Source organism: Capsicum annuum, chromosome 5 (assembly GCF_002878395.1).
Source record: "Capsicum annuum cultivar UCD-10X-F1 chromosome 5, UCD10Xv1.1, whole genome shotgun sequence".
Classification (NCBI taxonomy): domain Eukaryota; kingdom Viridiplantae; phylum Streptophyta; class Magnoliopsida; order Solanales; family Solanaceae; genus Capsicum; species Capsicum annuum.
In genome coordinates, this window is record NC_061115.1 from 194,355,155 (window position 1) to 194,377,714 (window position 22,560).

At 35.5% G+C, this 22,560-nt stretch overlaps 1 long non-coding RNA gene across 1 annotated transcript in view; it reads left to right on the forward strand.

Annotated features, from left to right (window-relative positions):
- The window catches only part of LOC124898965, a 10,838-nt gene extending 6,716 nt beyond the window's left edge, over positions 1-4,122 (forward strand). The window contains exon 2 of the long non-coding RNA XR_007056116.1: positions 3,824-4,122. This is a non-coding gene — a long non-coding RNA (uncharacterized LOC124898965). The remainder of the gene's footprint in view (positions 1-3,823) is intronic.
- The last annotated feature ends 18,438 nt before the right edge of the window (positions 4,123-22,560 follow it).

Sequence of the window (22,560 nt, forward strand, 5' to 3'; positions counted from 1 at the left end):
AAAGGCGTGGCCTTCCTCACGCCTAGCAAATGAAAGTTATGTATAAAGCTAAAGCGTGAAGGAAGCCATGCCTTGCAAGGCACAAGCAGTCCCATGCCTTAGTGCTAACAAAAGAGGATAGGTTTGACAGAATACAGAACTTGAAAGTCACAACAAAGATGCTCTACCAGAAAATAAATACTCCATGTATATCAGCTTCCATTTCGTTTTAAGTTGGAAACAAAAAGGAGAAGTGTAGAATTAAAAAAAATCTTGTATTTTACAAATAATTGTAGCAATTAATTTGAATATCAGATACACCCACCATAGCTTTACTTTTAATTGCCCTCTCCATTTTAATTCCACAACTTACGAATAGTTGTTTTGTGGAAATGCCAAGGGACCTCACTGCTTTTGGATAATATGCATGAAGTTTGACAACATTTTCTTAAAGAACTTTTCTCCGAGTGCTTAGGAACGAGGTCAAATATTCTAAACTGAAAGAAGATGTCATAAAAAATAATGATAAATAAACAAAGTACCACATACTGCTTTTCCTACACAACTTTGTTCATTTATCATTCTCATTATTTTTGATAAAATCTTCTTTCAGTTTAGAGTATTTCATCTCATTCCTATGCTCGGGAAGAAATTCAAGAAAATGCTGTCAAACTTCATGCATATCATTGAAAATCAGTGAGGTCCCTTGACATTTCCACAAACAACTATTCGGAAGTTGTGGAATTAATAAGGAGAGAGGTAATTAAAAGTAAAGCTACGGTGAGTGTATCTGATATTCAAATTAATTGCTACAATTATTTGTAAAATACGTGATTGTTAAAATGCTCCTCTTCTCCTTTTTGTTTCTAACTTAAAAAGAAAATGGAAGTGGATAACCATGGAGTATTTATTTTAAGGTAAAGCATTTTTGCTGTGACATTCAAGTTTCTGTATCCTGTCAAATTTATCCTAATTGGTTATGCACTAATGCGTGGTAAGGCTTGCGCCTTTCAAGTCGTAGCTTCATTCACGCGTTAGCTTATACATAACTGACGACCGTTATCTTTTTTCTGTAAATCGTGAGTAAGACCACGCCTTTGCCGGATTGGCATTTTCCTCTTATTCCTTGCTGATCATAGATGTATTTATACTCCTAAGTCATTATCTATGCACTTTTATCCTAGTTTTGAGGACTTCTTTGTGTTCTTAATGAGTTGTTAATAGTGAGCACCTTTGTGTTAAAGTACATATTTAGGGTGTCTATGGTGCAAGTGAAACAAGATATGAATATGATCACAGAGAATTTTAGAATGTTGTTAGCTTAAGCTATGCTTGGTTCTAGTGTACATATATGAACTTACTACTAAAAAAAAAAGGAAAATCGACCACAAAAATCGACACAATTATTTGTAAAATACGTGATTGTTAAAATGCTCCTCTTCTCCTTTTTGTTTCTAACTTAAAAAGAAAATGGAAGTGGATAACCATGGAGTATTTATTTTAAGGTAAAGCATTTTTGCTGTGACATTCAAGTTTCTGTATCCTGTCAAATTTATCCTAATTGGTTATGCACTAATGCGTGGTAAGGCTTGCGCCTTTCAAGTCGTAGCTTCATTCACGCGTTAGCTTATACATAACTGACGACCGTTATCTTTTTTCTGTAAATCGTGAGTAAGACCACGCCTTTGCCGGATTGGCATTTTCCTCTTATTCCTTGCTGATCATAGATGTATTTATACTCCTAAGTCATTATCTATGCACTTTTATCCTAGTTTTGAGGACTTCTTTGTGTTCTTAATGAGTTGTTAATAGTGAGCACCTTTGTGTTAAAGTACATATTTAGGGTGTCTATGGTGCAAGTGAAACAAGATATGAATATGATCACAGAGAATTTTAGAATGTTGTTAGCTTAAGCTATGCTTGGTTCTAGTGTACATATATGAACTTACTACTAAAAAAAAAAGGAAAATCGACCACAAAAATCGACTACAAGTGGTCGGTTTTCCCCATTTTCCGACCACAAAATCGACCAAAATTTTTAGTCGGAAAAGTAGCGGTAGCTTTTTAAAAATCCACCACGAGTGGTCGGTTTTTTTAAATATATATATATATTTAATTATTTTTAAATTTATTATTATTTTATTTAAATGAAAAAATAATTTTAGAAAAAATAAACCGACCACGTGTGGTCGATTTTTTATAAAATTAATTTTATTAATTTAATAAAAAATGACCACATGTGGTAGGTTTTCAGTTAAACTAATAAATTAATTTTATAAGAGTGGTCGGTTTTTTGCAAAAAAAATATAGAAAAAACCGACCACTTGTGATCGGTTTTTTACAAAAAAAAAAATTAGAAAAACTGACCACTTGTGGTCGGTTTTTTGCAAATAAAATAAAATATATTTCTGGAAATTTAAAAAGAAAAATTGAAAATCCAAATACTGCATGCAACCACAACAATAATATACAGCAGTCACCAACAAATAAAGTCACCGGCACTAAAGCATTTTCAACAAATAAAGTCACCAACAACATCACCTCCTAAACACTAATTCACTATTAAAGTCACCAAAACTTAAGCATTTTTAACAAATAAAGTCACCAACAACATCGCCTTCTAAACACTAATTCACTATTAAAGTCACCAGCACTTAAGCATTTTCAACAAATAAAGTAACCAACAACATCACCTTCTAAACAAAAGTTCACTTTTAAAGTCACCGGCACTTAAGCATTTTCAACAAATAAAGTAAACACCAACATCACCTTCTAAACAAAAGTTCGCTTTTAAAGTCACCGGCACTTAACCATTTTCAACAAATAAAGTAACCAACAACATCACCTTCTAAACAAAAGTTCACTATTAAAGTCATCGGCACTTAAGCATTTTCAACAAATAAAGTCACCAACAACATCACCTTCTAAACACTAATTCACTATTAAAGTCATCGGCACTTAAGCATTTTCAACAAATAAAGTAACCAACAATATCACCTTCTAAACAAAAATAACCAACAACATCATCTTCGAAAATAATGAGCTTAGCAAATTAAAAGATACACAACTCCATTTTCAAGTTACTACATGTCTACAATATGACTGAACTTTGAGCACATTGTACAAGTTTATGTATACTCAAGGTATAGATATTCTAAAACCTTTAAGCAAGATCAACCTTTTCTTTTAGAAAAGTAAAGAAACTAAATTTTGGTCTTGATGCCATAATTTAGAAAGATACAGCACAAGGAATACAGATAGTATTGGAGAACTCTTAATGAAATACAACAACAAAAACAACAACAACAAACCCAGTGTATTTTCACACAGTGATGTACAAATAGATCTAAAGACCATTAAGCAAATTGAGCTGCATATCAACACTTGGAAGCTTTTTCAACATCCAGATAACATAAAATGAGTTAGGATTCGAAGCTAGATTTCATTTATACCACAACCTGACAACTAATGCAGAACAAACTTATAATGTCCAATTAATCAGATCCAAAATTCCACACTCAAATAATCATATCGAGCACATACATACCAGAATTTCAAAATGTAAAAAGACCCAGATCTAATAGGAGAAACATACGTACCCATCATAAGAGAGTAAACAAGAATGTAATTGTTCTTAAAGGAATTAAAAGCCTGTGAAGTTGTTGTCCGATCTTTGTTAGTCTTGCCACCCAGCTCAAAAACTGCTACCACAACAACCATAGCACCAAACACAACATAGTAGAACAACTACATTGCCCCCCTCCCCGCACTAGCACTAGCTCGATATCTCGACAGTTTGTATGTTAATCTTAACGAAGTTAACGGAGTTTACCTCTAAATGGAGGCTGTCGGCTGGCTGGTGAATGGTAGTTTTACCGGCTGGTGGTGCTGCCGGCGTTGGTGGAGATGGCTACCGACATTGGTGGAGATGGCTGCCAGCTGGAGCAGCGACGGCTAGCGGCGGCTTAATGGAGGAAGCTGGAGCAGTGATGGATGGCGGCGCTGGGATTCCGTCGGCAGCTAGTGGGCAGTAAAAGGCTTCGTAGATGGAAGTTGAGTATTGTATTTTCATATTTTATTGACACAGTTTGTATTATAAATTTTCCTTGAATTTTTAGTTTATCTTTCACATATTTTTATCATATAAGTTCTGCTTATGATTACATGCTAAGGGGTCTCTCAGGCCTTCATGGTTCGGGATGCTCGTCGTGGTCAAGGCCTCAGTTCGGGTCGTCACAAGCTTGGTATCAAAGCTAGGTTCATGGTCCGAGGACGTCTATGAAGCCGTGTCTAGTAGAGTCTTTCTTATGGGTGTGTTGTGCACCACGCTTATAATCAGGATGCTACTGGGCATTTAGGAGTTGTTTCTCATTCTTTCTTACTCTAGTTTATGATATAGCATCGTACATATAAATTATCCAAATTCCTTTCTTGGTCTAATCTTATGGGCCATACCTCATTGTCGAGCCAATACTAGTTTAAGATTTTAGATTCCCAATGATGTGGTCCTTTCTGATTGAGTCCGTTAGTGTTTCAAAATATGTTGATTCGAGTGTATACCTCTGTCTTAATGCAATCATTCTTTTCAGCCTGAGGTACGAAGTGTATTCAATTCCTTTCAGAATCCTTATTGCAGATGTCATGCTTAAGGACAGAGCTATGTGAAAGAATGTAGGAAGAGTATTTCTACCCGAGTAGTAGTATCTATTAATGTGTCATGACCCACTGGCAGTAAGATGATATAGAAGTTAGTGATATGAAGTAACAAGTCTAGAAGTTAGAGTGAGGGTGATTTTTTGCATAAAGTAGCTAGTTTTATTTGTACAACCTTTGATTGAGGGACGGGTTGCTATTTTATAGTGATAGGCTAATGTTGTAACAAGATTTATAGATTGTAGGTGATGTGTGAGCAAAAGCTAACACATTTAATGCTTTTTAGCTCAGAATAATTGTGAATTCTGGAGTAACTCTTGTTGTTTTGATGTGTTTGCTCATAATATTACAGTAAAAGGTTGAAGTAATAAAAATAAACGACAATGGAGCAAAAGAGTTGAAAATCTGAGCAAAAGAGAAGAAATCATGGCTGACAACCTCCGCGATACGTCGTCAGCCTTGTGATAGTTTATTAGCATTGGCATCAACCTTAACCAAAAACTTGAAGCCTAAGAAGAAGTCCTGACGACGTTGGTGATAAGGCATCAAGTTGGTGATAAGGCGTCATGAAGTGCGTCAGCTTAAACCAAAGAATTGAGTTTGAAGATGTTCTGATGACGTTGGTGATACGCTGTCAGATTGGTGATGCGGCGTCAGCTATATCGTCAGCCTAAGACAAATTTTGAAGGCAACTGAAGCATTCTGATGCCATCCGTGATAGGGTGTCAGACTCTTGATGCGGCGTCAGCTTGGGCGTCGATTTTGTTATTTTATTTCCTTAATTAGGCTTTAGTATAAATAGCATCTTTTAGGGTTTCATTCACAACTTCGAAAGCAGCTTTTGACATCTTGTAACTTAGTAAAGGGGAGTTCACTTGTTTTTAACTCTCTTAACTTAGAATTCAATTTTCCATCCTTTGATTTAGTTGTGGGAAATTCTTATTGTACTTGAAGGAGAAACAACTTTGAATTTCATCTTTTGTAAGTGTCACGACCCGAACCGGGGCCCTGGCCGTGACGAGCATTCCGAACCATGAAGGCCCGAAACACCTCTATCTATCTAGTAATCATGCACATAATTCATATGATAATAAGATATGCGGAAGATACACAATATTATGGAAAACATCGTCATAAATCAAATGAAATCAACAAAGAGGAAATAATGTCCCATAACATCTATCGACATCTGACCAACCGTCTGCGAAATCTCTAATACATGACTGAAACAAATTACTGTCTGAAAACTGCAACAAGGCCTCCAGTAGACCCAAAACTACTAAATGATAAATGAACTGACAAACATTAGGCCTTCCAAAATATAGAAGGCTCACCACTTGATTCTGCAAATCTGTCGAAAGAGATCTACTAGTTATCTGAACCCCTAAATTGTGCCTCCAAACCTGGAAGGGAAGGGGATCATTACAAAAGTACTGGTACGCAGAGAAATCAAAAACAAAATATAATATTTTTTTTCCAAATATAGGTGAGAGCCATTATAAAGCGGTTTCATATCAAATCATTTGAAAACACATAGGCATAATATAATAGTTTTTAACAATAATGTAATGCAGCTGAGCTAGGTGGAATACCCTACATATAACATTTACACTAACTGTCAAATCTCGATTGCCGCCGAGATTAGAGTATAACTGAGGGGAAGACACATGAGATCACACAGCAGGGTGTCTCGACCCAATAAAGTATAGTAGTACCCAAGATCACTTAGCTTGGGCTCCTAACCATAGTCCCAATTTGGGAATGACATAAAGCCAAGTACATAAGATCACTTAGCCTGGTACCAAATCCCCATGTCGGCAAACACGGTTTCCAGCGATGAGCCCTTATACTCAAATGCCTTTTTCAGGCATCCACCTATCTCATGTAAAATCAATGAATCAAACTCTATTCAATTCAATCATATATCTTATTCTGTAGGGTATTGTCATACCCGACTTGCAAGCCATCAATATCACATCATTCTTTCATGCAACCATTCATATTTCAACATAACAACCCTCTCATTTCAAGTCAAAAATCATAACCATTTTCAAAATATTTCATGTTATGATTGTCAAGATGATTTCAAACAATTCACATCATATGAGGATTTAATACAAAATCATATCAAGAGAGGGATTTTCATATAATTTATGCTCTCAAGTTAACATTTTTTCGGAATACATGCATATACATATATCATATATCAAATCACTTCAGGAATAGGCCTAAAGACCAAATCAATATTATAAAAAGTTTAAAACATAATCATATTCGTAATTTCAAAATCTCCATTTTGAAAACATGAATTTTTAAGACCATGAGATTTTTGAGATAACCCCACGTACCTCTATATGCGAAGATGATAGGTGCTTCTTGAAGCCTACGTTCTGGGGATTCTAAATATCCAATTAGTTTTAAAAATCCACGGTTGAATCTTGAGTTTCTTGGGTTTTTATTTTGAAACCCTAAGGAGAGTTCTTGAGCAATTTTTGAATGAAGGTGTATTTTGGGGTATTTTGGGATTGAATTTCATGTTTATGGCTAAATAAGGGTGGGAAAAGAACCATTTTGCCCCCAAAATGGAGTGTTTAAGTCACTTGAGTAATAATATATGCGGCGTACACCTTATCACATAATATAGGTTGTGCGGCGCACTCTTTATCGCACACATTAGGTTGTGTGTCACACACCTTATGGCATAAGTTAGGGTGTGCGTCCTACACCTTATGCTGCATGACACACTCCACTTTGCAAAGCCATAACTTCTTCCTCGGATGTCGGATTTTTGCGAAATTGGTATCGTTGGAAAGATAATTCAAATAAATTTCATTTGATATATAGTAGGCACTTTAATTTAATATATACAAAGAGTAATGGTCTATTGAAGTTGACCTAAGTTTCAACGCTCATTAAAATTTGAATGATAGGAAAACTTTCAACTTGTCCTTGATCTTGGGGACCTCTATGATCTCAATTTATGCTCAAATAGGTTTACACACTACATAATTTATTAACACACCAAACTTGCATTGGATTTATGACTTTTGGAACCTTTACGTGAAGGAAATGACGATTTTCGTTCTCGTCCAAAATGTGGGGTGTTATAGTAAGGTCACTTGCTTTAAGTTATAAATTTAATTTTTGTTATCTCTTCCAATCTTATGAGCAACTAAAACCCACAACTAGGGTTGTTGGATCTACAATTATTATTTCATTGATTTAATAGTTGGATTAGGGTTTGAGTGACTGTGGGAACGTCTTGAAATTCTGTTGTTTTAACTTGAATCTATTGGTTGCAAACATTAGGTTATGCCTTAGGTTTTATTTGCTTCTAACAAAGAAATAGACTAGAGGTCGTGAATTATCAACAGGGACTCGAAAGCTACCAACCTTCTGTTTAATGATTGATGCCATAACTGGATCAATCTACCTAAGATAATATCCGGTTGGAAATAGATATGTTATCTAAGTTCGAGAGAATTAGATAATAAATTATCTGGTGAGGTCAAGAGATAAGTTAGATAGTATCATCGGCAGGGATAATCTGTTGTTCCCACCTATCACGAGAATCATGAATAGTTATTATTCAATAGAGGTTAATATAGTGATCACAAAACTAGTTTCTCTATATCATTGATTTGAAATATTGAAATCTAAGTTTTGAGTTCTAAAATAAGTTGAGACGTTAAAATTTGTTTGATTGATAAAAACCCCTATGTTGTCATTTCTTATTATTTATTTGAATTTAACTTGTAGCTATAATTTCGAACTAGTTTAATCGCCACTCACATTGTTCCCTATGGATTCGACCCCGACTCCGAAGTTAGGTAAATATATTGGCGAAAACCACCTTGCACTTATTTGAGGTGTAAGTTGAGCATTATCAAAAAATGGCGCCGTTGCCGGGGAACAATTTGGCGTATTGAGTTAGTTTGTAATCTTAGCTTACTTGCTTTAATTCGAACTTGTAAATATTTGTTTGTGATTTTCTTTGTTTCTTGTGTTAGGTAGATTTTTTTTTTTTTATCTTATCTGGATGATCCATGTCCTTATTGTGATGGACCCCACTTTTGGCAAGATTGTAGATATGCTCCCCGGAGAGAGATGTGTGCACCATCTCCATCCTACCGGGAGTATAATTATTCTTTATGTGATGGTCAAGATGGACATTGGAGTGGTTTCCCAAATTCCACCTCCCCCTATTGCGCTAACCCAAGTTCTAGTTCTTTTTATGTGTATGACAGGTCTTATGGTTAAGAAAAGGAAGAACGCAGCACTGGAAAGAGTGACATTGAAGCTATGCTTCAACTAATATTGGATCGTATAGATACAACGAATGATACCATATGTGACATACGTCAAGAAATTAGGGAATTTAATGAGGGAAGAGAAAGGATAGATGAGATGGATATCGAGGTCAATCATCCAAAACACTTTTCTACATTATGTTTAGATGATACCTTATCCGTGGAATCATTTAAAATAATGGAAGAGTGTGATGATGAAGAGCAAGATTCCTATACTGATGATGAGCTTAATGTTGATCAGCCCTTGGAGATTTCCCAACCAACCGAGCCAACCATGAGGGATGATGCCAAGATTGAGGGAATGGTGCTAGAGGCAAAAGAAGAAGCCAAGCCAATCTCTTATGAAGACTCTAGCCCAATTCAAAGTAAAAATGTTGAGAACATGAATAAAAGTGAGTGTGTAGAGGATAGTGTAAATTTTGAAGTAGGATATGTTGGGCCACACTCGAAGCATTTTTCCACATTATGTTTAGATGATATCTTGTCTGTGGAATCATCTAAAATAGTGGAAGACTGTGAAGATGAGGAATAAGAATCTTATAATCTTTATTTTACACTTGATAAGCAACACAAAAACATACCTCACTTTAAAGCTGAGTTGTTTACCATGCATCATCCATTACTCGGATTCTTAATCTTTGTACCACCTCCCTATGAACGAGGCAAGAAGATGGACTCTAAGTTGGGGGTAAAGTTCATATCCTTAAAATGGAGGAAAAAGTTGAGTTGGGTCATGCCGCAACACTAAATTAGGCGCTTCTTGGGAGGTAACCCAATGTATTTTGATGTTTGTATTTGTATTTGTATTGTGTGATTGACATCAGATCTTCACACCCACGGTGCCACAAGTATGTTTCTAACTCTCTTGTTTTGGATTGACGCGTTGGGAATACTGCATGTTATTAATTTGGGGGTGGGGCTACTTGTGGCTGTGATATCCTCCTGGGGTTTTTGTTGCCGTGCCTTTTTTCCCCGGAGCCTTGTTCCTAGTAGAGCTGGTATGTTTAGGCGTATTGTGTTTTTTTTGTGATGTGTTGTGCTTAACTAGAGAAAAATAAGTATCTAGAGCAGTTGACATATTTTTATTGATTTTTAAGACTGATAAACACCTCTCCATTGGTCTATTTTTTTAACTGTGTGATGTGCATCTATATGTGACTACTATGAATCTTTTTATGGCATTAGTAATAAGGACTCGATAGTCACTGCTAACAATTTCATGAACTGAATGGGTAGTAGCTTGTGATGTACCTTTGTGCCATGTGTGTGGGAGATACTACTTAGTTCCCATTATGTGTTGAATCCAAAACTTGTCCGGTTCATCTTACTTTGGTTGAAAGAGAGGGGTTAGGAAAGGATCATAGGCTATTTTTGAATTTGAGTCACTTTTAGGCCAAAATGACCTTCCTTGTGTGCATGCTATCGCTTGATCCTTGTTTTGAGATTGAATTAACCATTTCTTTCTATGACACCTATCACCTTCCCGTTTAGATCATAATGAACTTGTTTTGGCCCTGGTCTTTCTTGGACACTGTGCACTTTGACTTAGGCAAACAACCTAAGTTAAGGGTGGCTATCATAGGGGTACATGATGTAAAATGGGTATGAAGAAAGGTAGAATAAAAGGAAAATAATAAGTGAAAATGAATAAAAAGCTGAGTGGTGTGAAAGAAGAATAAGAAAAGAAAAGAATGAAAAAGAAAAGTCACATCCATCCTAAATAATGTGTGATCAAGAAATGGAGAAAAAGAAGAAAAAGGTTAATAAGTGAACCCCAAAAGTTAAGGTAGTGCCAAGGATACTTAGTCACTCTAAATGCCATTGAATATCATACCAGCCCTTAGCCTACATTACAAGTTGAATAAAAGACCTATAGTGATCCTAACTTACCTGTTTGGACACCTTGGTAATGAAAATAAGGGCAAACATATGGTATTTGACATGCATTGATTGGAATTTCTTTCTGAGAGTGAGTGTCTCTTGACCGTCCCCGCATTGACATGCTTGAGTTCATATATGAGTGAGGAGGGACTTCTTTGTTGTAAGGGCACATCGGTTGCAGTGCTAGCTGTTTACTTGTTTGGGTAGTGTAACTTATACATATGAATGGTTATTGTTGCTGAATTGATGCCATATCTTGATTCCTTTGGGTCACATTGTTAATCTTCATTGATATGCATAATTGGATTTTTAAGTAATTGAACATGGAGAGTGGCATGAGTTTTAAGCTAAACTTGATAATCAACTATGATAGGTATCTTATATGTCTCTTGGTTAAGCATCGTATTATGGTGTTATGTAGTTGCTTGAGGACAAGAAATTATTTTAAGTTGAGGGTGTTGACGTGTGAGCAAAGGCTAACACATTTAATGCTTTTTAGCTCAAAATAATTGTGAATTCTGAAGCAACTCTTGTTGTTTTGATGTGTTTGCTCATGATATTGCAGTAAAAGGCTCAAGGAATAAAAACAAATGACAATGGAGCAAAAGAGTTAAAAATCTGAGCAAAAGAGAAGAAATCATGGCTGACGACTTTTGTGATACGTCGTCAGCCTTGTGATAGCTTATCAGCATTGGCATCAACCTAAACCAAAAACTTAAAGCCTGAGAAGAAGTTCTAACGATGTTGGTGATAAGGCGTCAAGTTGGTGATAAGGCGTCACGAAGGGCGTCAGCTTAAACTAAAGAATTGAGTTCCAAAAAGTTCTAAAGATGTTGGTGATACACTGTTAGATCGGTGATGCGGAGTCAGCTATATTGTCAGCCTAAGATAGATTTTGAACGAAACTAAAGCATTCTGACGCCATCCGTGATAGGGCGTTGGACTCTTGATGCGGCGTCAACTTGGGCATCACCTATTTCGAGAATTTTATTAAGTTTTGTTATTTTATTTCCTTAATTTGGCTTTAGTATAAATAGCATCTTTTAGGGTTTCATTCACAACTTCGAAAGCTGCTTTTGACATCTTGTAACTTAGTAAAGGGGAGTTCACTTGTTTTTGAATCTCTTAACTTCGAATTCAATTTTCCATCCTTTGATTTAGTTGTGGGAAATTCTTATTGTACTTGAAGGAGAAGCAACTTTGAATTTCTTCTTTTTTAAGTTCACTTGCTTTAGGTTATGAATTTAATCTTCATTATCTCTTTCTATCTTATGTGCAAGTAAAACCCACAACTAGGGTTGTGGGATCTATGATTATTATTTCATTGATTTAATAGTTAGATTAGGGTTTGAGTGATTGTGGGAATGTCTTGATATTCTGTTGTTTTAACCTGAATCTATTAGTTGCAAACAATAGGTTATGCCTTAGGTTTTATTTGCCTCTAACTGAGAAATAGACTAGAGGTTTTGAATTATCAACAGGGACTCGAAAGCTACTAACCTTTTGTTTAATGATTGATGCCGTAACTAGATCAATCTACCTGAGATAACATCCGGTTGGAAATAGATATGTTATCTAAGTTCGAGAGAATTAGATAATAAATTATCTAGTGAGGTCGAGAGATAAGTCAGATAGTATCATCGGCAGGGATAATCTGCTGTTCCCACCTATCACAAGAATCATGAATAGTTATTATTCAATGGAGATTAATAGTCATATTGATCACAACCCTAGTTTCTCTATATCATTGATTAAAAATATTGAAATCTAAGTTTTGAGTTCTAAAATAAGTTTAAACGATAAAATTTATTTGATTGATAAAAACCCCTATTTTGTCTTTTCTTATTATTTATTTGAATTTAACTTGTAGCTATAATTTCGAACTAGTTTAATCACCACTCACATTGTTCCCTGTGGATTCGACCCCGACTCCAAAGTTGGGTAAATATATTGACGATGACCGCCTAGCACTTATTTGAGGTGTAATTTGAGTATCATCAGTAGGGTAGTATTTGAAGTAGGTGATTGGCCCTGAATGTTATTTATTCAAATTAGGATACGATCCCAGAGTGGATAGTTATGACAATTATAAAAATCATTTATAGGCTATGAATGGAAAGGGGTAGATTAATCAATAAGTTATGGGTAGAGAATTATTGGCGTATATTGAATTTGAAGGTAGTGGGGGATGTGTGCATGGGAAAGTAAATATGATGTGAGAAAGTAGAAGATGTTGATAAGATCATAATGAGTTATACTATAAGATTTACCCCCTTGATTGTCTTTTCTCTAGTAATTATTAACTATTACTGCACGTGAGAATGTGTGTGGTAGATTCTAAGGTGTAGTAGTAGTGTTTTGGAGAGACTGAACTTATGGGCCGTAGTTGCGTAAAATAAGAAACTTGGGATGATTTCCCTATTTGACAGACTAGTATTATATATGACATGCTTCATCAGTGTTACATGATTAGTGTTTGACAATAGGCTTGAAATTTAGATGTGGATATTAGTGGTAAGAATAGTAGCTTAAGATTGATGATGCATGTTTTTTAGGAATGAATTAGTAGGATTGATGTGATGTATGAAATATCTTAGGTTGGTGACTTATAAAATGTCGAAGTGTGTAATTGTGATTTATGCATGAGGTCTAGTGTTGAAGTAGAAATGGTGGCTAAATCATTTGATGGATAGGAGCTTTAAGTTATAAGAATACAGTGTACTCAGTTTTGAGTTATGAGTGTCATGTACACCTAGTCTATGTTCGCAAGTTTCTTAGTATAGAGAAGTCTAGGGAATTGTTACATGTTGTTATATAGAGCAGAATTGATGGAGAAATTGATAGACTATGTGAACCATTAGTGTAGCTTTTGAAATTTTGGTAAGTTAAGAGGTTATGATTTTAGAGGGGTAATGCTAGTATTCTAAGGGGTTGAAGATTAAATGTTTAGTGTTTAGAAGCATGGATGCCTATGTCCATGATAATGTTAGTCATAAGTTGATTACTTTGGGGGTTGGAGGAAGATATGATTAGTGTCCCTGAAGGAGATGTCCTAGAAAGAATTTAGTGTCTTTATATTAAAATTACTGAGGGGAGTTTGTGTTCCTGTGTATACTGATACCCCAATTGTATTTAGAATTGTTGTTATAGATTTGATGAGGGGATATGCCCGCAAGTTTAGGATATTGACTTTGATCTAAGGGGAGATGAAGAACTAAGGTAGTTCTTGAATTTTTCATGGTGGAAATTTTCAGGGAAGAGTTATGATAAATCTATTCCTATTCTTGTAAACTCCTCCTAGTTCAATTTAAGAGTTCATTCTACCAATGTCTTATGTATTCAAGTCCTGCCTATGTATAATGTTTGAGTTCTCTATGTAAGTTATGTTATGTTCTGACCTCTAAACTAGAAGCAATGATGTCTTAGTAAATCCAGTCTTTCATGTATTCAAGCTTTATGTTATGATGATCATGATCCATACAAGTTCATGACTTATATCATGCTTAGTTCTAAGAAACTATGTTTACTATATGTTACCGATTCATATTTCATCGGGATTAGCCAAAGTGAAAAAGTTCAGGCAAACTCATGTCTATCTAAGCTCTGAAAATGAGAAGCAATTGATTCAAGTATCAATCCTTTTGTCAATCGTTGACTTTATGAATTCCGACATTATGTTATATGACTCATGATGTATGCGCTTATGTTTCTCACTGTTCCTAGTCCTAATAACTCATGTTGTGTTGTGTTTATACCCGAACGTCTCTCTACTTATGATCCAGACACTTGATATATGAAGCACTTTGTGTCTATAGTATTGTATCTTCACCTTATGTCCCACCTTGAGTAGTGTAATAAGTATAAGTTATAATCAAATAGTATTACACCCATTAATGATGCTTATGCTCGAGGCCCTCAATAACCCTCCGAATGATAGTACAATAGTAGTTATGCAAGAGTAGTAGTGACTTAAGAAGGGGAAGTAGATGTTCTTCGCTGTGAAAATTTTGATGTGTTTTTTTAATAAAGGTTATTGGTGAAAGGGGAAAGAAGAAGATGAACTTTCGTTATGTGATATAGTTAGAAAGAAGATAGGTGGTAAAAATCATTGTGAGAGTGATCCAATTTGCTAGTCTTAGTGGGGAGATCCATGAAGTGGGTGTAGTAATGATAGGCTTGAATGTTGTGATTGATTAAAACGCAAACCAATGTGTTGTGTGGTTGGAACTCCTTGATTTAAAACTTGAGTGTGTTTGATGGTAGTTATAAAGTGAAGTATTATTCTTAATTGGATGTAAAGTATAGGGTCTCGTAGCTTAAGTCAGCATCTTTTTTACTCTGAGTTAGGCTTCAACATTGCACTACTATACAGTGGACCTCAAACTCTTGTCAGTTGATGTGCGATGGGAGAATTGTAAGTTGGAAATGATGAAGTATGTTATTTATAGTTTGGGGCATAGACAAGTAGTTTCTTTAAGCTTATGTCTATTCTTTGTATCTTGTAAGGTAGAGAATGCTTCTATTCCTATCTCCTGCGAAAGCTCATTTCATGATTGTACCAATGTAAATCAAGGATATTATCACCAAATAAACTCATGCCTTATGTTGTGATGATTATGATCCCCAGAACTCATATTCAAGGTCATCTCTATGTCAATTCTTATTATCTCATGCTTCATGCTTACACGTTTCACTAGGAGTTATCATGAAACTCTTTTGATGACTTCGCATATTTTGTTGAGCAAAAATGTTCAATGCAAGGTTACGTTCTTTATTCCATAATTTAGAGTTTCAACAAGTTCCTACCCATTATTCGGGGATGAGTGATCTCAATGAGGAGATAATGTAACACCCCATATTTTGGGCTAAAAATTGAACCATTGGTCCTACGTGTGAAAACTACAATCCCATAATTTATATTTGAATACACGTATCATGATCTCTATCCTAGTGTGTGAAGTACTTATGAGATGAAATTTTTTCATAGAAATCACTTAGAGCAAAGTTGAGCTAAGAGCATTCGATTCGGCCAAGTTTTGATAATCGATTCTACAAGGGTCAAATTTGAACGTATATAACTTTTGATATATGTAGAACTTTTCATCTCAAAACCCACCAAATAATATATAATTTATTTATCTTTCCAATGATACCAATTTCGCCTTAATCCGATGTCCGAGCGAAAAGTTATGGCCTTTTTCGTGAGAGAAAGTAAGGGCAGGCGATAGGCCAGCACCTCGGGGGTTATTCCCCTGGACAGAGGCCCGCATTATGGGGGCTACTCCCACGGACTAGAGGGCACATCATGGGGTCTATCCCTTCACTGTTTCAGCTTCATAAGGGTCAAGTGGAACTTTGGTCCTTTCCCCTCAACCCCTAACGTCCAAAACACAGATTATAACACCAAAAAGGCCATTAATTGCCCTTCTCCTCAAAACAACTCACGTAAAAATCCTCCCCTTTACCAAGAACAATAATCCAAGCTTCTTCTCTCTTGAACACAAGGATCCAAGTCGCCAAATATTAAATTTTCCTTCACAAATCATGAAGCTTAACGTATGTGGAACTCTCCTAAATCTCATGGGCGTAAGATTTAATGTTTTTACAAGCTTTAAAAGTATATATGTATGTATGTATGTATTATGAGTTTTGAAATTTTTAGAAAGCATGCATTGAGAAGCCCGTTTTATAATGAAATTTTGTTTAAAATTATGGGGGTTTTCCCTAAACTTGAATCATGTTCATGTGTATGTATGTTATGAGTTTTGAAAAGTTGTATGAGAGAACGATTGACAAAATCCCTCTCTTGTTATAAAATCCATTGTTTTAATGTGTTGTGGGATGTTCTAATGCATGAACTACAAGCTTGAGGGTAAATTCTTTATTATCAATATGGATTGTTATTGTTTTATGAATGAATGAGATAGGTTTTTCTTTGATTTACAAATTCTCATGTTTTCTAATAAAGAATTTGCATTTGATTTATGAAAAGGTCTACCACCAAATGATAAAGTATTGAAAAGGGAGTAGTTTGCATAAGTTTTTATGCATTTTGAAACAAGAACTCCCTCATGTGATGTTTAAATATTTTGGGTGGTCATTAACATGCTTTTGGATATATAATGTGGTATGGAATGAATGACTTTCCAGTATGGGTATGACGATACACTATTGTGATATGCCCTCAACAGAATTAGAAAGATTTGTTTATAAGCATGAAGTATGTTTTTAAGAGGCTAAAATTGGGCTTAATGAGAGTTAGATGGTTACCCGAAGAAAGCATGAGTTAAAAAACTAAATGCTTGAAATTGTGATTTGCCGATACTGGATTATGGTACCATGCATTATGATATTGTGTACCTTGATTCATGTCGTCCAAATTTGGGACTATGGTTAGGAGATCTACTTTGTGATCTTGTGAACTACCATGACATGTTGATTTAATTGGAGATTATGACACCTTGCTTTGTGATCTTGTATGTCTCCTTTACTGATACTTCAATCCTTGCGGAAACTTGGATTGGGGGCTTCACCGCCAAGTAAAGGGCGGATTTCATATAGACCATGGAATTGTAGACTTTTAGGGTATACCATCTAGCCAGAAGTAAAACAAAGAGTTGAGTCATGAATTACAACGATGTTTTGAACCTCACTGATTTATGCCCACGTGTTTTAATATCTATCATGATAAATTGTTTTCTTAATGCTCTCGACTATTTTATATAAAATATATATTTTTTGATTAGTTCTGTATACCAATACATTCCAGGTATTGACCGTCCTTCGTGGTATCTACATTGCCTTATAATGTAGGATTTGAGGCTTAGTCCCGCGGTCCAATTCTGCAGTAGTAGATTTTTCTAGTTGTTTAGAGTAGTGAGCCTCTCTTACACCGGAAGTCACTCTACCTATATGTAATATCAGTCAATTTATAGTTCTTCCGATGCCTTGTACCAACCTAGACAGTTAGTGGTCAATAGAGGCTTCGTAGACGGAAGTTAAGTATTGTATTGTCATATTTTGTTGACACAATTTGTATTATAAATTTTCCTTGAATTTTTAGTTTATCTTCCCAACATTTTTATTATATGAGTTATTCTTATGATTACATACTAAGGGGTCTCTCAGAACTTCATGGTTCAGGATGCCCTTCGCGGCCAGAGCCTCAGTTTGGTTCGTGACATAGGAGAAATGTCGGGAAACAAAACAAGATCATATGAAGCTGGAAAGGCATCTCAAAAGCTTAGGACGTCAAGGCAAATAAAAGGAGTTAACTACAAAGAAAAGTGAAGTTTTGGAGAATAAGGATGCTCCACGCCTTTTGATCTCTGAGATAAGGGTGTGCCACACCTTGGGAAACAAAGTAAAATACAAATTTCAGTGAGGATCTAAGCTAAAGGCATGTCTCCTAAGGACATGTATGATTTAGGGTGTGCTATCCCCAATGGTGAAATCGGCCCAACATCATTATACAATAGAAATAGGACCACTTTTGAAGAGATAAAACACTAGAGGAGTCTTCAATTTGGGTTCTCACTTATCCTTTAGTTTACTTTTTGTTTTTACTCATGAATTCCAATCTTGTGATTCTATGTAAAACTATGAGTGGCTAAACACCCCCGTTCTTGGGTTGAGGCTACTAACATGATTGTGTAATTATGGTTTATAGTTGCTTTATATGTTTTTCAAAGTATTTGGTTGTTCTTATGTTCTTGTTTTACTATTCTAAAGCATCATGAAGTTTCGGATAAATTATAGTCCCAAAACGAATTAACCGTAAGAGTTGAGGGATGAAATGAAGAATGTGTGGAGTCTGGATCACATATTTAATCATTAGAATCTAATCATTACACCATGATTTGTGTTTAGGATAGAGGTACACCTAAATGCCCCTCTTGTTTAATGAAATCAGAGCATAGTTTAATGCATCCAAATTAAAGACTCATATACCCACTCAAAGCTGTAGTTGTGAGATTAATTTTGGTAGATGACTTAGAGGATTACCATTCCCAAGTTATAATATATACCCTATAAATCAATAACCATGATAAACACCTAAATTAACTAGAAACCATAGTTATTCTTGAAAAGTGAATGCCTCAACCTTGGAATTCTCTTCATATTGTTTACAATTCAAAGTTCGTGTAGTTGTTATTTTTGTATTTAGTTCATAATTTCAAAACTCAAACTCTTACTCGGTTAGATACTCGCACTCATTTAATCTAATTTGTAATACTTGAATTGGATAGTTGATTATCACCAAGTCACTGTGGGATTGATATTCAGCTTGAAAAGCACCACTATATTACTTGCATGACCACATAAACTTGTGTGTACATTTGGACATAGCGAGATATTTTTGCCGTTATCGGGTACTTGACAAATTGGAAACTTTTTGATTGTTAATTTTACTATTTTGTTTAATAAGTGACGATAACTTTGTCTTAGCTTCTTCATTTTCATGCACAGGTCTAAATCTCAAGAAAGTTGGGAAGGAAAAGAGATTTGGTTGACCCAAACCTGAGCAACACTTTCATCAATTAAGAAGAGAATTAATACTTATCTATCGCATCCCATAGGTTCAACAGGCTGAAGACATTCCAGAGATCATGGCTGGGAACAAATAACCTGTAGGATAGTAATCAAAGTGGCAATCCACCTCCGAACCAATGTTACATCCTTCGTCCGCAGATAGGAACTTGGGGGTAGATTTGAGCTTAAGCAGAATATGATGTAATAATTGAACAACAGTGGGAAATTCACGGGCCTATTACATGAAGATCTGCAAGTTCATCTATAGAAATTCTTAGTGATCTAATATATTTTTTCTCACTGGAGTCTCTACTGAATACGTGAGGATTACTTTCTTTCACTTCTTAATGTTTGGAGAAGCTAAGAAAGGGTTGAGGGAAGAACCTTCAAACTCCACCACTACATGGGACAACTTGACAATGAAGTTCCTTATTCGATTCTTTTTGTCTGGAAAAACGACAAGGTAAAGGTATGTGATATTGAGTTTCAAGAAAAAGCTAGACAAGAATCTCTATCATACATAGGAGAGATTCAAGTATCTTCTCATAGATTTTCCACACCACCAATAGACCAATGAGGTATTATATCATACTATTGTTGAATATCTTGACCATACCTTAAAAATTTTGCTAGATTCATCTGCAGGTGGTCAAGCTTTGGAGAAAAATTACGATGAGCTTTATAATCTCCTCAATCGAATTGCATAAGGCCATCCAACATGGTGGGGTGATATGTCCCGAAGTCCAGTGAAGAAGTCTGCAGGTATAATGAAGGTTGATAGTGTCACGGATTTGGCCACTCAGTTAGCCTCTTTACAGAATCTAATGATGACATAATTCATTAAGTTAAGTGTGAATCAACCTCAGGCCCAAGTAAATACAGTTCAACAATCTCAATCCTAGTGTGAGATTTATGGAATTATTAGTCACTCTACAAAATCATGTGGAGCAAATCCTGATTTAGTTAATTTTATGGGTAATGCATAGAAGGAAAATCTAAATTATCGTAATGCCTACAACTGCAATTAGAAGAGTCGACTCAGTTACTCTTGAGGCAATGTTTGGGCTCAACTGTTTTAGCAGCATCAAAATATTCCAAAAAATACTTAGGCCAGTAATATTGAAAAAACTTTGAAAAACATCCTAGATAATCAAGAACAAATGGCTGTAGAGATAAAAAATCAACAAATTGCTCAAAAAAAATATGGATACATCGGTAGGTTGTTAGCTTAGATATAGAATATTGGGCCTTAAGGGGTTTGCCTAGTGAAATAGAGACACTAAAGAAAGTGATAAAAATACTCTTGAGGGGTGGTGGAGACTTGATTAACAGAACTCTAAAGAACAATCATGAGGTGTAGGAAGAGTTAGTCCCGCAACCGGCAGAGGAGGAACAAATAGAACAAAGAGGCTAAAAATTTGGGAAAATCTAAGTATGCAAAATTAAAGGCAGCTGAGTGTACACAGATGAGACCACCACCACAATTCCATTAGGCCCAAACAAATGGGTTCACCCATATCATACCAACCAATCAATGATCTATACCGCCTACCATAAATTGCTTTTAAAGGGGCTATTTGGATACTAGAGTGATAGCTGTTATTGTAGGTGAATTCTATAAGAACAAATGATCTACTAAACTACCTTGAAAATTGATCACATAGGACCTCAGCATATCTTCTAAAATTTGAATGGTACATTCTGCTTGCCCATCCATTTGAGGGTGGAAAGCGGTGTTATAGTTCAGTTGTGTACCAAAACCTTTCAGGAAAGATCTCTAAAACTGAGAAGAGAACTATGTACTTCGGTCGAATATAATTGACATGACATCCCCATGAAATTGAACTATCTCCTATATGTACTACTTTGCATAATCCTCTCCTGAATAGTTAGTCCTCACTGAAAAAAATAAGCAGACTTGGTCATTCGATCAACCATAACCCAAATGGAATCATACTAATTTTGGGACCATGGAAGACAGGTAACAAAGTCCATGTTGATCATCTAACATTTCCATATGGGTAAAACTATGTCTTGGGATGTACCACCCGGTCTCAGGTGCTCAACCTTAATACGTTTTAAATTTAAACATTTAGCTTCAAAAATAGAAATATCTCTCTTCATGTTATTCCACCAATAAATCTCCTTTAAATCATGAAACATTTTTGTGGAATCGGGATGGACAACATACATAGAAACATGATCTTCAGTCAAAATTCTGTCTCACAACCGATCAACATAGGGAATATACAACCTTCCTTAGTATCTCAGAATACCATATTCCCTAATATCCATTGCCATAACCTTTTTTTGCCCACCACTCTTTTTGATTTGCATCAATATAGGATCATTTTCTTGCTTTTCCTTAGCTTTGGCGCTTATGGATGATTTAACCACTTATTGAATAAACAACCCTCCATCCCCAGAGTCTAAAAGTCGGACCCCTAAATTAGAAAGTTGATGAATATCTTTAACTAGATTCCTTTTTCCTTTCTCGACATCAGAAAGGCTTTCCATGGACAACCTACTAAGAGCATCAACAACAACATTAGCTTTATCTGAGCGATAGTGCACGCTCATGTAAAAATCCTTCTATAGCTCGATCCACTGCCGCTGCCTGAGATTCAACTCTTTCTTAGTGAACACATACTATAAGATTTTATGATTGGTAAATATGTCAACATACACTCCATAAACATAATGAAGCTAGATCTTAAGAGCAAACACTATAGCTGCCAACTCTAGATCATGGGTGGCACAATTCTTTTTGTGGTCTTTAAGCTTCCTGGATGCATAATCCACCACCTTACCATGTTGTATAAGTACACAACCTAGTCCCTACTCGAGATGCATTATTGTATACAACAAAAAACTCTGTACCATTAAGATGGGTCAAAACCGGCATGATGGTCAACTTGTCTTCCAATATCTCCAAACTACTATCACAAGCTTCATACCATAAAAACATTACCTTCTTCTGAGTCAGCCTAGTAAGTGGAGAAGCTATAGATGAAAAACTATCTACAAACCTCTTATAATACCTGCCAAACCCAAGAAGCTCCAAATATCATTGGAGTTATGGGACTTAGACATTTCTTTACTTTTTTAACTTTCTGGGAATCAATCTTAATCCTTTCACTAGAAATAATGTTCCCTAATAAAGCTATTTCATTGAGCCAGAATTTATACTATTAAAATTTAACAC